Source organism: Malaclemys terrapin, chromosome 3 (genome assembly GCF_027887155.1).
Source record: "Malaclemys terrapin pileata isolate rMalTer1 chromosome 3, rMalTer1.hap1, whole genome shotgun sequence".
Taxonomy (NCBI): domain Eukaryota; kingdom Metazoa; phylum Chordata; order Testudines; family Emydidae; genus Malaclemys; species Malaclemys terrapin.
The window spans coordinates 124,858,040-124,872,595 of NC_071507.1; the positions used below are offsets into that span (position 1 = coordinate 124,858,040).

Below are 14,556 nucleotides of genomic sequence, written 5' to 3' on the forward strand. Positions count from 1 at the left end.
GAAGTATGCCTAAAGGAAATCTACCAGCCACTGCAGGTGTTCCTTGGTGGACTTGAAAAAGCTTCGGTTAAGGAATCTGGACCCAGGTGTCACAGTATGTTGGGAAGCAGGGACAGAACGTCCACAGATAGACGTTCTCCCTTTTTGCCGTCTGAGAGAGGAACTGCTGATTTGTTTTTTCTCCACAGAGCTCAGGTACCAGAGAGGATGGCAGTTCTTTTCCAGTGCATAAATAATGTATTGGCCGTATACATCTCCTGCTGGCAGCTGGCTGCAGCATGTCATGCTGAGGAATGCGAGAAGCAACAAACGAGCACTCCCTTGGCAGCCAGCAATGAAGAGGCAGTTCAGCTGCCCATAAAATGCCATCGGGTAAGTATGTCCCTCCGGTTACCAACAACAAATCTCACACAGAACGCCAGACATTGGAAAGGGAAGCAGTTGATGTTACTTTTCAGGATCATTTGTACCTTTGTCACTAGGCTGGTTTCCCTTGAGAGCAGTGAACGTTAATTATGTTGTTTTCTTAACAGACAACAGACGTTGAATTTCAAGTCTCTCAAGAAGAGTTTGGCCAAATACTGTCACTCTGGCATAAAGCCATGAGCAGCCTGAAACCTTGCTCAGTTAGATTTAATAGATTTTTTCAGAGCCCCCAGTAGCAGAATTCCCCCATGATTTCAATAAGAGTTGAAGGCATGGAGCTGCTGCAGAATCGGACCCTAAGGTGTTCCCAATGTTTTCTTCACACTCCATTGCTGGAAATACCTTCCTGAGGCTTGAACAAAGAATGCCTTTCCCCAGTAACTGTCAGTGCCCATATAGCAAGCTCTTCCACCCTAATCTCTTCCCCTGCACCAGCTTGGTAACAAAACTTGAAGGCAGAATTTTATAGCTGTGTTTTGGGCAGGTATTTCAAATGTGGGTGCCTAATGTGAGGCACCTAATTCCATATGTAGGCTCCTAAATAAAAGGCTCCTGATTTGAAGAAGTGCTATGCACCTGCTGCTCCAGAACGTGGCTCGGAATTCCCAAACCAAGATTAAAACTCCTGGCCCTAGTTATTAAAAAGCTCTCTCAGAACTCTACAAAACTCTATCACTTGCACATTACAATACACTGGCCGGGTCAGATGACATTTAAAATGATAATTACATGAGAAATATCACTTAAAGACATCTGTTAAAATTGCAGTAAGACCGTTTGTGGCTAGATTACATACCCTATTATACATGTTCATACAGTATTATTTTAGCATCTCCAATAATGCAGCCATTACTAACTTGGGGCAGCTGAAATGCTGTGTGATATCCTGGGGAAGGATGAAGTGAACACTTGTTGCAAGTCTTTGTACTTTATTAGTCTCTAGTCAAGTAACTTGCATGGTTCCTTGCACGACTGCATTAGAGAGTGGCAAGCTGTAGTGGTCTGCAACAGTTATATGAACATCGCAGGCACAGACAGTGCCTGGAGATAATGTAGGTTAAGTAGATTGTCAGGAAATCTGCTGCCTGCTGACATTTACAGCCAAGTATACTGTGTGCTTCCTCTCAGCACTTACCAGGTGCTGCTAGCATTGGAGCCAGTGTAAGTGCACCCTGGTGATATTATCTGCATGAAATTTGCATTAAAAATTAGAAATAAAATACAGCCCCAACACTTGTTGCACATCTGCTCCCAACCCTGCAATGGTGTCTGTGCACCGGCCTCAAGTTATTCTTATTTCTAGCAGGAATAATTTTCACTGAGGGGACTGTATGCAGCCTCTCTACTAGTCAGAATGTGGGTGCACATTAAGGGCTAGATTCATGCTTGTGCCAATATTAGGGCCAACACAGAGAAAAGGCAACTGCCACCTCCCCTATCTCAATGTTGCCTGTGTTCTTCTCCCTTCTGTTCTTTTCTCTTAAATTTGCATCTTAAAGCAGCTATTTTCCCAATAAAATGCTCATCCAGTGAGGCAGCAGACTCTTTACTCAGTGGAATTGTTATGTGGTTTAAACATATGCTTGTCCCAAAATTGAAATTTGGGGTAGCCTGATTCTCCCCTTATCTAGTAATTTACACCAGTGAAAAGTGCTGTAAAATGCTACCAAAGCAGGATGATGGAGGGGAATACTCTTCCCCCTTCTCTGATTGATTGGTTTGGAGGGCTGGCATTGGTGAAAGTTTTCGGAGTCCACTCAGCTGGAGTTACAGGCTTAAGGTGTAAGAGGTTTGGAATGAGGTTTTTATCCTTTTCAGTTGTGCTCGATTGGTAAAGTGTAGCTGGCAAGTAACACTCTCAAGGTTTGGCTGCCATCTGCTGGTGAATTCCAGGGGCATGAAATGCAGGCACTCAAAAATGAAAACTCCTAGTAGAAATTCGAAAGAACACTAACATTTTTTCCCTCCCACGTCATTTATTGTTCTGTTGACAGAAACTAGCCCTACCATGTTATCACATTTGTGCCCCCAGACTGCAATGTTAAGCCTACAGAGTTTGGAGTGTTATAGTCTTCTTGCCAGTGAAGAGATCATCATTTTCTCTGTTAGAACGCCTGGTGTGTAACCTATAAAAACCAGACTTCCACCTGTGGAAGGTTCAAACTGGGTGACCTTTCTAGCCATGTTCTTATGTGGCCCCCAGCACTGTAGTCTCCCAAGTGCTTACGGTGAAAGTGGTACTGTGGGTGTTTCCTGAGGAAGGAAGCGCAGGGAGGTTGTGATTAACAACACAGCCTTGGCTCGTGCCCCCCAGTTCTGCATCTAGGTATCCCCCTCCTCCCATGTGGAACACGAGCTCATTTGCCTCTGGGGCACCACTGTCCCTTGCCTGGGGTTATTTTATTTCTTCCACTGGGTCCCTTAGAATGCAATCAGCATTTTGCTTGTTTCTTCTTTCTCACAAAAAGGGCCCCATTCTCAAATTCCAGACAATTTCTTCTGTCATCTTTATATCTGAAAAGCCAGTTAAAACAGAAATTGAAATTCATCAGTAAAACAAAGCAACCCAGGGAGCCATGAGCCATCATCAGCTTGGCATGTCTTCAGAGCCAGCTCCTCAGCTGTCAACAGAGAACCTGCGGAGGACCTCTTAGTAGAGCCTGGAAACAGCTTTCAGTGTCATGTTGACAAATCACTGAGCCGAGATGTTCTGTAGGTCCTGCCAGGGTGTAGCACAGGGGTGGGCAAGCTATGGCCCGCAGGCTGGATCTGGCCTGCGAGCTGTTTTAAGCTGGCCTGCGAGCTCCCCGCTGGGGAGTGGGGTCTGGGGCTTGCCCTGCTCCGGCACTCCAGCCGGGGTGCCGGGTTGGGGACCGCTCCAGCCGGGGCTCTGGGTTGCCGCAGCATGGCCCCGCTCTGTGGTGCCGGGTCGGGGGCCGCACCATGCAGCTCCCAGAATCAGCCACGTGGCCCCACTCCGGTGCTCTTGCAGGGTCGGGGGGCACTCCACGTGTAGGAGCCGGAGAAGGGACATGCCACTGCTTCCGAGAGCAGCTTGAGGTAAGCGCCGCTCGGAGCCTGCACCCCTGAGCCTCTCCCCACTCTCCAACCCCCTGCCCCAGCCCTGATTCCCCTCCCGCTCTCCAAACCCCTCGATCCCAGCACGGAGCACTGTCCTGCATCCCAAACCTCTCATCCCCAATCCCACCCCAGATCCGACACCCCTGGCTGGAGCCTGCACCCCTTCCCGCACCCCAACCTCCTGCCCCAGCCCTGATCCCTCACCTGTCCTCCGAACCCCTTGGTCCCAGCCTGGAGCACCCTCTTACACCTCAAACTCCTCATCCCCAGCCCCACCCCAGAGCCCGCACCCCCAGCCGGAATTTGCAACCCCTGCCCCAGCCCTGATCCCTCACCTGTCCTCTGAACCCCTTGGTCCCAGCCTGGAGCACCCTCCTACACCCCAAACTCCGCATCCCCAGCCCGCACCCCCAATCAGAGCCTGCATTCCCTCCTGCACCACAACCCCAATTTTGTGAGCATTCATGGCCCACCATACAATTTCTATTCCCGGATGTGGCCCTCAGGCTAAAAAGTTTTCCCACCCCTGAGATAGCACATTCCATCTATGGACAGAGCATTTGTCTTTTACTGTACTGCTGCAGAAAATAACAGCAGGGAAAGCAGTAACTACTGTGCAGGCGATCATCAGACAGACTTGCAAAGGTTCCTGTGAGAGAGAGCCCTGAAATGCCCACACCCCAGAGAAGTCTGAGTAAAGATTTCGCTTCTATTCCTTCTTGCCCTTTTCTCTGTATTTAAATGCTCCCTGTGTGAGAGGCAAGACTGAACTGAGCTGTCCCAGCATTTTCCATCTTGCTTCTTCTGTCTGTCCGGTTTCTCACTTCTCGTGTCCCATTTGGGTTTAATTCACTTACCTACTTCTGGCAGTTCTGCCCTAGGAGCTAGATCTGAATTAAAACTGCAGATCAACTATTTATAAAATGAGTTCCTACCATGGGAGGGGTTATCTTAAATAGAGGGCAGAGCTGGGCCTTTATATTCAGCTCTGGCTGACTACTAACAGTGCAAAATTTGGGTTAGCTCTGGAGAACTGAGGAGCAGGTTATACACTATACCTGTAAACTGGACTCATTTGATACAAAATCAATGAAAGATAATGTCAGTTTTTATAGCCACTTTTCATAGCAGACTCACACTCTAAAGCAGCTTTATACTGTTATATTTTGACTGGACAAAACATTTTATCTTTTTGCAAATATTCCCTGAATATGCAGGTCTGTTTGTTTTTTCACCCTCACTTGTGCTTTGTAGACATCTTTTATAATGAACTTTGCACAAATACTATTACACCTAAAAATCTGGACAAGGGATTATTTACCACACTGTCTTCCCCATTGCTATAAAGCAGTCTGACAGCTCTACTCCAACCACTTTGTAACACCCTTTGGAGACAGAAAAATGGCTCACTTACTATGAATGTATTTATAAAAGGGTCAGTGTATTCACTATATGAAGGAAGAAATAATGTTTTAAGAGAGACCCTGTGCTAAGCACAAGTGAGATTTCTTGCCACTTAATGGAAAAACTGACCATTTCTCCAGGCATATTAGGTTGTGGTTCCACTGGATTTCCAATTATTCAAAACAGAGCCAAGACACTGCATACCAATAAAATTACTTAGGATAACTCAATTTACTTTCTGGCAGAAGTAGAATATTGGGTAGATTGTTACAAAGAAATACTGGGGTAGGGGAGAGAGCATATTTGTTTTAACTAATCCATTTGCATTTCTTGATCCCAAATTATTTTGATTAATTTATGGTATATCTTAGCTCTAGAAAAACAATAATCCAAAAGTACTCAGTAACAATTTTAAATAATGAAAAGTTAAAAGCAGTGACAGAATGATGCAGCAGTTAAAGTGCAGTTCCACTACACAAGCCAAGTGTTTTTATTTTAAAAGCAACTTCTTAACCAACATCTCTCCCTGTGTCTATTCAGAGTCAGATCCTTTTACTGTAGTGACAAAATAAGTTTTACTATTCTTTCCTCTTGTTAGCCTTGCAGAGGCAAACAGTTAAGAGGATGTGAGAGCTGGATTCTGTTCCTTCCTGTACATCAGCAGCACTGTTTACTAAATTCCAATTAGCTACACATTTGCAACACCACTGAAGGTGATGGAATAGCATGGGTGTGCAATGAGGGGCTAACTGGGCCTGCAAAACCCCTTTTACCATTTAGGGTGTATGGAGCTTTAAGAACTGTATATCATTACTGGTATGTTCACAGCATACAAACATATGTTAGATAAAAACATAAAATACTCTTGCTGGAAGGCTGCAGTGTTACACTACTTTATTTCTTAGAATTCAGAACGATAACATGCAAGAACCCCAAACAGGCAGAGACAAGGCAGGTTGCTCCCTAAAACAGAGAGGCACAATTTACCTGCTTTTAAACTGGCTGGCTGCAGGCCGACTCGGATTGCACACTTCGCTACAGAGTCCCCAGGCTGCAAGCAGGACCAGGAAAGCTGCTGAGAATTTAAAGTGATAGATCATAATGTTAAGAGTTTTCAGTGCACCACAATTATTGCATCATTAAAGCCTGGAATTTTTTGCATAGCAGAGTTGAAATGCCTTGTCAGTTGCAAATGGAGTTAGGTGAGGTGAACATAAGAACTGAAATGTGGTTGAATGTGTCTTGAAAACAAGATGCCCTCACTGTGCTAAGGTTGCTTTATTATTACTTTTTATATAAGTACAGCTGAACAAAAATCTGAATTTCCATCCCACAGGAAATGTTATTTCAGTGTTGTTTTCATCCCAAATTGGGACAAAAAGCTGAAATATCAAAATTTTTCACAAAAGGAAATATTCAAAAAATTTCAATTCAGAAATGTTGAAATGTTTCATGTAGACATTTTTGATAAAATATGAAACATTCTGATAATCCCAAAACTGAAATATTAATTCCGATTTGTTGAACTGACCAACATTTCAAGTCAGTCCAACATTAAACTGAATTTTCCCATTGTCACAGGGAAACTGTAGTTCAGGAACCTGGTGCCCCCATTCTTCCCTATGGACAAAGGTTCCTGGCTGCACTCCATTTCCCAGGATGCATCTACAGTCTTGTGACTCCCAGGATGCACCAAGCACTTTGGTCAGAAAGGAGTCCATGTTGCATCATGGGAGATGTAGTCCCATAGGGAGCTCAGCCCATCAAGAGAATGAAGGCCTGAATTATAACTCTAGTAAGGAAAGTACAATAGGGAAATTCTGCTTAATGTTGAATAATATTTTGTTTCAATTTTCTGTCAGTAAAATTGAAAAAAATTGGCAAAATTTAAATTTTCCTGTGGAAAATTTTCATGGTGCAGCAACTGTATTTTCCAAGAAAAAGTCATTTCAACTGAAAATTCCCAACCAACTCTCTATATAAGTAATCCTAGTAAGGATGCATGAGATGGAAAGAACCCAATTTAAATTTGCAAGGCCAACATTCAGGAGGAAAATAACATGTTTACCTGTAAACTCATTTGATGTGGAATTAATGAGAGAGAATGGCAAAGTTTTTACAGTCATTTTTCACAGTAGAATTGCATCCCAAAGGCTGTGACTAATTGCTGTCTTATGGGCTGTGTCTTATTGGGAGACACGTAAAGGGCTCAGATGGCACAGTCGCCTCTCCTCCTCGGAACCAGTGTTGTATCTTGTATCACAGAATGGGACAGACTCTAATTCCATTTTATGCTTTTCTTCATCAATATTGCTAAAAATAAGGGCTTTATCTCCACTTACAATTCAGAGGGATCCTCTTCCCCAGGAGCACAAAATCTGCTTCCACTGAAATCAATGGAAAAACTCCCATTGACTTTAGTGGGTGTTGGCTCTGACCCTAGGCCTGCAGTCACTGCCAAAACCTCTGATGCAGGAACACTCCCTATATCAGAACCTAATACCAGTGCAAAATCTGGAACAGCTGCAACAGTGATGCTTTAATAAGCCATTCTGAAATTGAAAGAGGGGTACAAAAATGAGTTACACCTTATTATAACTTATTACATATCACATAGCTATGCCTTCCAGGAGGAAAACTGTAACCTCAGTTGTACCTGCTGAGTCTGGAATTCTTTCAAGACATCCTGATGACATTATAAAACCCGGACAACAAATCTTAAGGGTTTTTTTTTTTGTTTAGTGTCACAATAACCCCAATTATATCCTTAATGTATATACGTTTGAGGTATAATATTGCTTTTTCAACAAGGTATGTTTAGGTAATCATTTCTTTACTGTGTCCCATATGAGTACACACTTGGCAGGAAAACCAGATTTGCAAACAGATGACCAGAAAGAAACCAGCAAGTTCTGATCTAAATGGAAAATTAACATTTTGATATTCTGCACAGGGCTCCTAGGTGCTACAGTAATAATAATAATAATTAAATAATTAATCCGATGCTGAAATGCTGTGGAGCCACTGAGTATTGAAGGCTCCTGAAAAGTCCTGGAGACCATGAGAGCTGTTTGGGTTGGAAGCTGTTCTGATTGCGGATGTCCCTCTACCACAGCAACTCCTTGAGTGATTTTAAGAAAATGGGATGGTGGGACTAATGTTTCGGATAGGACACTAGCAGCGTTTGCTGTTAGGACATTTGTCTGGATGGGAAGTAAATGGGAAGATGCAGCATCTGAGAGTGAGAGGGAAGCTGCGTTGGGTTAATGGCCAGCATCTGGGTCTTGTTTTTGCCTCATCTGTGGACACTGGATCTGATGGCCAATGGTCACTTAGTAACCTCGGTTTTGACTCTTGCAGTTGTCCTATAGTATCAGATGGGAGGTGATGTGCTGGGTCTACAGACAGTGCTTGTTTTGGACCAGCTGTGAGGCTCTGTTGGCATTAATGGGAGCAGCTGTGTTTGGAGATGGCTGGGTCCAATGGGCATGTGTGTGCATTTTTTTTATAATGTGCGTGCTAGGAAATAACAATCCTACATGCTGTGCAGGCATCCAACAGCTTCTGTATTTTGGGGGTAACTCTGTAGCTTTTCTCCCTTCCTGGGACGGATTCTCAGCTCTCTGTGGTGATGATGTCTGTTTCTAAGGCAAAAAGATCAAGCAGCCCTATTCCTTTTGGGTGAAACTGAAAGGAGGCTTTCAGGTAATTAACGTTTAGAACATCTGCATGCACACATTGTAGTAAGGCAAGAAAATCTGACTGTCTGGCTTCTCCTAGCAATCTATCACTTCAATTTTTTTGAATGAGAGATTAAATAAGGCTGATAAAGGCACCAGTGAATGTGCTGTTTCCAAATGCCACATTTATTGTAAATAAGACACCTGCTCTTTGTGATTTAATCTTTGCTAATTTGGTGGCTATGGCCTGAATTACTGACGAATGGTTGGATGATAATGCTGCTCAAATTTTGTGTGATTTTATATCTGATAATTCAGTATCCCAGACCACAATGAAAAACCCTTTTGTTTATAAATCCAACAGAGACTAAAGAAGCCAGGCCTGGCAAAAACCAGGTACTGTGAGTATATGATGTAAACCATATTTTAGGGTTCTTTTGATATACATCATCCTGTATAGCAGGAAATTCATGAAGGAGTTGCTCTTGACTATGATCCTGGAAGGCCTATGAATCTTTGTACTGGATTTCAATCTTAGGTATGAGAGAGTCTTGGAGCCTTTGCTTTGAAATGCCACTAGGTGATACTTACCTTTAACCTCATTCAATGAGTTAGCATAGCCAGACATGGAAAGGATCAAAGGGTGAACCTGATATCATTGGATTTAGTAATCCCAGGGGACGGACCAAATGTTTTAGGAGATCAAATCATCATAGTTTGCATTTCAACACTGGGTGATCAAGCTCACTGCTTTTGTAATAAAAATGTATAAATATTCACCCAAATATTTCCTTAATCTTTTGCCTGTCCCTCCCCAGAAATGTTAACACAACAGAGAGAATTCATATAAATCTGACAATTACCATTTAACACAGTGGTACTAGTCCATTCTTATTCCGTTCTTGTTTCTCAGAGACTATTATGGTTTGGGTCTCTTTAGAGTAACACAGCTTGAGCAGGACATACTTGCCTTGCAAAATCATTACTTCCAGTATCATGGTCCTGTATATCTGTAAAACCTGCTTCTTTAGTGGGACTGCTAGCTGCCTCTTCTAAACCATCCCGCTGTCCTCCTCAGGATTGTAGTCTAATTCGTTTCAACTGCTGGCTACCAGCAGAGTTGACACTGCGGGAGAGCAGATCAGTTTTCAAGGACAAGAACTAGGATTTCCAAGATGATCTGAATTTACCGCTATTACCAGAATTGGGGGTCAGGAATTCTGTTGATTGCTCAGGGGGGTTTCAGACCAGCGTCAGAGTTTCATGCAACTTGGAGCTTGGATCCTTTTCCCTATAAGTCTTTTTTTTTTTTTTTTGGACTGGTGGGGAGATACTGATGTCAGCATAGTAATAGTTCAGTTGTTATTACAAGAGGGCTTGAAGATAAGATGTGATGAATCCTAAACTAAATAAAGCTCCCACAACACGACCACACTTGGTAGTTATGGACTAATCTCTTGGTTTGGCCAAGCTTCTAGATGAATTTACAGGGACACACAGCCATCAATGATATCTGCAGTTTACATTCAGCTGTGAATACTGAACTTATGCTGCCATTGTCGGAGTCAAGAATTACTTACTAAGAACAGTTCCTCAAGGTGACTGATCCTTGCTTGATTAAATTAATAAGCAGCAGGTTTAAAACAAAAATAATGAAGTACTTCTTCATGTAATGCACAGTCAACCTGTGGAACGTATTGCCAGGGGATGTTGTGAAGGCCAAAAGTATAACTGGGCTCAAAAAAGAATTAGATAAATCCATGGAGAACAGGTCTCTCAATGGCTATTAGCCAAGATAGTCAGAGACACAACCCCATGCTCCAGGTGCCCCTAAACCTCCAACTGCCAGAAGCTGAAACTGGATGACAGGGGATTGCTTGAAATTGCCCTGTTCTGTTCATTCCCTCTGAAACATCTAGCACTGGCCACTGTCAGAGACAGAATATTGGGCTAGATGGACCATTGATGTGACCTAGTATTGCTGTTCTTATGTTCTTGCAAATGATCTAAGGTCCATTTCAATTGTTGATAATGTAGATCATGGTATTCTGCCTCACTTGGATAACTGGTTAAATATGGCTGGGGGTTAATTGTAGTTAACTCACATGATTAACTAAAAAAAATTAACTGCGATTAAAAAATTAATCACGATTAATCGCACGGTTAAACAATAGAATACCAATTGAAATTTATTAAATATTTTACAATGTCACCTGAAAGTGAGAACAGGCATTCGCATGGCACTTTTTTAGCCGGTGTTGCAAGATATTTATGTGCCAGATTTGCTAAACATTCATATGCCCCTTCATGCTTCGGCCATCATTCCAGAGGACATGCTTCCGTGCTGATGACGCTAGTTAAAAAAATAATGCGTTAATTACATTTTTGGCTGAACTCCTTGGGGGAGAATTGAATGTCTCCTGTTCTGTTTAACCTGCATTCTGCCATATATTTCATGTTATAGCAGTCTCAGATGATGACCCAGCACATGGTCTTTTTAAGAACACTTTCATAGCAGATTTGACAAAACGCAATGTGAGATTTCTAAGGATAGATACAGCACTTGACCCCAGGTTTAAGAATCTGAAGTGCCTTCCAAAATCTGAGAGGGATGAGATGTGGAGCATGCTTCCAGATGTCTTAAAAGAGCAACACTCTGATGTGGAAACCACAGAACCCAAACCACTAAAAAAGAAAATCAACCTTCTGCTGGTGGCATCTGACTCAGATGATGAAAATGAACATGCGTCGGTCCGCTCTGCTTTGGATCATTATCGAGCAGAACCCGTCATCAGCATGGAAGCATGTCTTCTGGAACGGTGGTTGAAGCATGAAGGGACATATGAATCTTTAGTGCATCTGGCACATAAATATCTTGCGATGCCGGCTACAACAGTACCATGCAAACTCCTGTTCTCACTTTTAGGTGACGTAAACAAGATGTGGGGAACATTATCTCCTGCAAATTGTAACCAAACTTGTTTGTCTGAGTGATTGGCTGAAGTAGGACTGAGTGGAGTTGTAAGTTCTAAAGTTTTACATTGTTTTATTTTTGAATGCAGTTATTTTTTGTAAAAATTCTACATTTGTCAGTTCAACTTTCATTATCAAGAGATTGCACTACAGTACTTGTATTAGGTGAATTGGAATATACTATTTCTTTTGTTTTTTACAGTGCAAATATTTATAATAAATATAAATATAACTTTGTATTCTGTGTTGTAATTGAAATCAATATATTTGAAAATGTAGAAAACGTCAAAAATATTTAAATAAATGGTATTCTATTATTGTTTAACAGTGCGATTAATCGCGATTAATTTTTTTAATCGCTTGACAGCCCTAGTTTAAATGGTTCTAGCAATTCCTGTCTGTAGTACTACTCTGTGAATTCTCATGGTATATTTCAAGGCTGTGAGCTATCTTTGATGTTCTTCAGTCTGACTATATTTAGTCTCTAGAAGAGATTTGTGAGTTACAGGCTGGGTTACCATCACTGCCAAGCTGGGGATTCAAGTTATATTTATCTTTCTCTCCACACTCAGTGGGGGACATCATCCAAGGTTCTATACCACTGAGAGCTAAAAAACAGATGACTGTTTTAGGTTTTATTTTTAATGAGATCTTAATTGATTTTATTGTTGGTCTTTTGCAAGGAGTCTAGAATGCTATGGCAGACACATTCCTAATAAGTACAATGTGTTATCAATTCCTTCAGAATGTCTGGATATATTATATACAACACCAGAGGTGCAGCAATACTGAATATACCGGGTATATCTACATAACAAAGAAGCAGTAAGAGAACTCAACCTTTTCTAAAATATTTGTATATCAACTCTTATCATGGTATCTTATCTCATCAATGACCATATCAGAGAATTTTGCCTTTGTGGGTATGATACAAAAGGGACCGGCACAACCAAGGTTATCATGTCAGAAAAAAACTTGGCTTCAGAACGTGTGTTAATAATCAGAAACTTCTTGTTCCCATTCCTGCTGTTGGACAGTCACCAGTTCAGTTTACTAGTTGCCCTTCATTTGAACAATCATTTCCACTTCAACTGAAAAAAAAAAAAAAATCTTCAGTCATCGGAAAGAACGCCAATCTACCAGGCTTGACAGAATGGACTCTGAAAAAGCATTTTGCCATATCCAAGCAAAAGAGTAATCCCCTGCAGACCTGCCAGAGACAAAGCTTCAAGCACAGTAATTGGCTGCAGACATTCCACTGACTCATAGTTACTGAAACAAAGTGGCTCATTACTGTACTGTCCTGTAGTCCAAGGGCCTCTAAAGAAAAGATGAGTGAAACATGAAAACAATTGTTTCAAACAGTGCTAGCTGATTTATTAGTGCACTGCTAACATCTTGTTGATGGAAGTGTAATTCTTCTTCGAGTGATTGTTCATGTCCCTTCCAAGCAGGTGTGTGTGCACGCGGCGCGCACATACCTGCTTGGAATGGACATGAACAACACATCTTGAAGAACAACAGTTACAAAAAGGTGAGTAACAGTTTTTTCCTGCCTGGGGGAAGATTCTGTGGTGCCTGGACTGAAAATGATTATTTAAAGTAAGAGAAGAGGCTAAATTCAGCCCTGGTGTAAGCAGATTGATGGAGCTACACCTTCTCACACCATGATTGAATTTGGCCCCAGGCGTCTAACCTCAGGGCTGAGACATAGGACAGTGATCAATCAGGCAGCTTAATGTTTGTTTGTTTGTTACAAAGCAATCTGTTTAAAAGGTACTCTTCACCCTAAAAGATATACCTTGTGTCTGACCTGAAAAAATATAGCTCTATCACATAATTATCTCTTATGTAATCTAATCTATTTTGGGCATTTCCAGTGCATACATCATTCTTGTATTGAGGTGCTATGTTGTTAATTAATTAGCAATTAGCAACATCACAAGGTACATTAGTTTGGAAGCAGAAGTTTCATTGCAGACATTTGTGGCTACAATGCTTCTGATGTGAGGTAGCCTTTGAGTTGATTTCTTTTTACCATTATTCCAGGATGTTTGTAAGTATCCTTAGTTCTCAGTCTCTTCCCACACACTGTACAGACATGGAGAGTCTAAAAAAAGTGGAGCCTTGCTTTTCAAAAGGCAGTTGGTTGAACTGCAATAGCAATGGGAGGACTCTGGAACGGCTAGATTTGATTACTCACTCATCAGATTGTTATCACAGCTCTACTTTTTAGATTAGAACAGTAAATTCAATTCTGTTCCTTTCATAAGCCCAGCCAAAAGAACTTTAGCATCTGTGGATTGTCTAGGGAGGTTTCTGAGACCTACTTTATATTACTGTCCATTGCTAGGTTACCTATTCTTGTAGTTCTGTAGGTATATTTTTGAGGTCTGTGCCAGGGTGTGTACCCCCACAGAGGCTCTGAAATGGTTAATATAGGCCTGAGAGGCCAATTATGGAGGGTGAGCCAGGCTTAATTAAAGATGATTCCCAGGTCGGGGAGGAGCTGGATGAATAGTTTACACAGAAGAAGTTTAGAGCAGAAGGGCCTGCAGGGAGAAATTCTGCAGTCATTCTCTGGGACAAGAGAGTGGAGAAATTGGCAGGGTCAAGGAGGAAGCTTGGCAGGAGGTCAGAAATGACATGGAGCAGCTGTTGGGATGGAGCAGGCTCTGGTGGTGAGCCCTGATAAAAGGGCAGGATCAGGTTTTCTAAAGAGAAAGCCCTGGGAGGCATTTAACTGAGGAACTGTGTAAGGGAAACTTAAGCCAGAGGAGGGCAAATTGGGTTAAGTTATATTTTTGGTTTGAGATTTACTGGGGTATGCCCCTGGCCCTGCCAGAAGGGTGAACCTAGAGAAGGCCTGGAAAAAGGTGATGGTACAAAGAAGCCCAGGGAGGTAGCTGGAGGAAGCGGGCAGGGGTGGAGGGGGAGGAGGTTTAATAGACAGACCTTGCCTACTTGCTACAGGGTCCCTGGGGAATGGACC

The 14,556-nt window shown here is 42.3% G+C and overlaps 2 long non-coding RNA genes across 2 annotated transcripts in view; one reads left to right on the forward strand and one right to left on the reverse strand.

Annotated features, from left to right (window-relative positions):
* Positions 1-14,556, forward strand: part of LOC128833908 (uncharacterized) — a 30,879-nt gene that overhangs the window by 8,334 nt on the left and 7,989 nt on the right. The window contains exon 2 of the long non-coding RNA XR_008444349.1: positions 189-372. This is a non-coding gene — a long non-coding RNA (uncharacterized LOC128833908). The remainder of the gene's footprint in view (positions 1-188; positions 373-14,556) is intronic.
* LOC128833909 (uncharacterized) overlaps positions 5,286-14,556 on the reverse strand; it is a 43,152-nt gene continuing 33,881 nt past the window's right edge. The window contains exon 3 of the long non-coding RNA XR_008444350.1: positions 5,286-5,986. This is a non-coding gene — a long non-coding RNA (uncharacterized LOC128833909). The remainder of the gene's footprint in view (positions 5,987-14,556) is intronic.